This window comes from Parasteatoda tepidariorum, chromosome 7 (assembly GCF_043381705.1).
Source record: "Parasteatoda tepidariorum isolate YZ-2023 chromosome 7, CAS_Ptep_4.0, whole genome shotgun sequence".
NCBI classification, from domain to species: domain Eukaryota; kingdom Metazoa; phylum Arthropoda; class Arachnida; order Araneae; family Theridiidae; genus Parasteatoda; species Parasteatoda tepidariorum.
The window spans coordinates 61,618,269-61,619,612 of NC_092210.1; positions in this window are offsets into that span (position 1 = coordinate 61,618,269).

Below are 1,344 nucleotides of genomic sequence, written 5' to 3' on the forward strand. Positions count from 1 at the left end.
GAATTCCCTTGTCTTCTGAGTCGTATATATATTTATTGCTTACTTCGTTTACCTCATAAGTTGAGAAAGAAACATTATTATCAATTTTGTAAAGGCATGCATAAGAATAAAAAAATTAAACATCTGTTTTAATTTCAATTGTGAAACAGTGAATTTATTAAGTCTAAAAAAAAACCGTGTGTCTTATCACCTATCAAGATTAATGTATTATGAGATACACAATTGTATCAGGGATCTCTGCAGAATTTTGGTTGCCGTAGTAACGGGAACACTATTTCTGTATCAAATGCTATGGATCCAGGATTTGATAGAGAATCAATATCAGGCTCGCTTCCTTTTTTATCGCAGCTCAGGAACGAAAATAAATCAGTGTGCCGTAGGAAATAATTTTCTAACCGTCATTCTACCAAACTGAAAACTTTATTTTTTTTACTTTTTTTAGAATAATTCTTCATTTTCACAAATTTTTCATTTGGAGCGTATCCAAATCGGAAGGAGTTAAAAAATAAATTGAAGGTGTTTTTGATGAATGCATCTAACAGCATTTGTACGTTAGAAACCATCTATTTGTTTATTTTTTTGATTTTATGCAAACTAAAATAACTAAAAACTGATGAAGAATTTATAACTTCGATCTACGGAAGCAGCGCTGATGACGTAGGTACCCTCCTATGAAAGGGAGTTGCCAGAATTAACTTTTACTTTTACTTTAACTTTTACTTTTTAGTTACTTTTTAAATTTTAAAATAATTACAGTGTTTATAGTAGGTAGGTACTTTTATTTACGTCGCACTAAAGCTGCACAATGGGCTACTGGCGACGGTCTGGGAAACATCCCAAAGAATGACCCGAAGACATGACATCACAATTTTGATGCAGAGGGGGTGACTTCCCTGCTTTTTTAGCCCGAGCTCGTGAAGTCGAGCACTTAACAGTAGAATAGTTTAACGAGGTCCCGCAGGCACTCACGGAAATGCTCACGGTTTCGGCACCGCTTGGCATTCTTGGCGGAAACTTTTAAGTCAAACCTGCTCTGTCGCCAAATTGCTTTTGCGTAGCGTTTATAAACAAGGGATAGAATTGTTTTCACTATTTTATTACAATTTTTTTCATTGTTTTTGTGTTTTCATAAGATCATGTAACTCAAATATTAAAACACAAAATTCTCTTTGCAATATTTAGTAATAATTTTAATTAAATCTTTCAAATTTAGTTTTAATCTGAACTTCTAAGCTGGAATTTAATTTTAAAATTTTATGACTGTGAAGGGCATTGACCTGATGACGTATTCTGATACATTGATTGTATTGACTTGTTTGGAGTTTTCTCAGAAGTGTTTTTTAT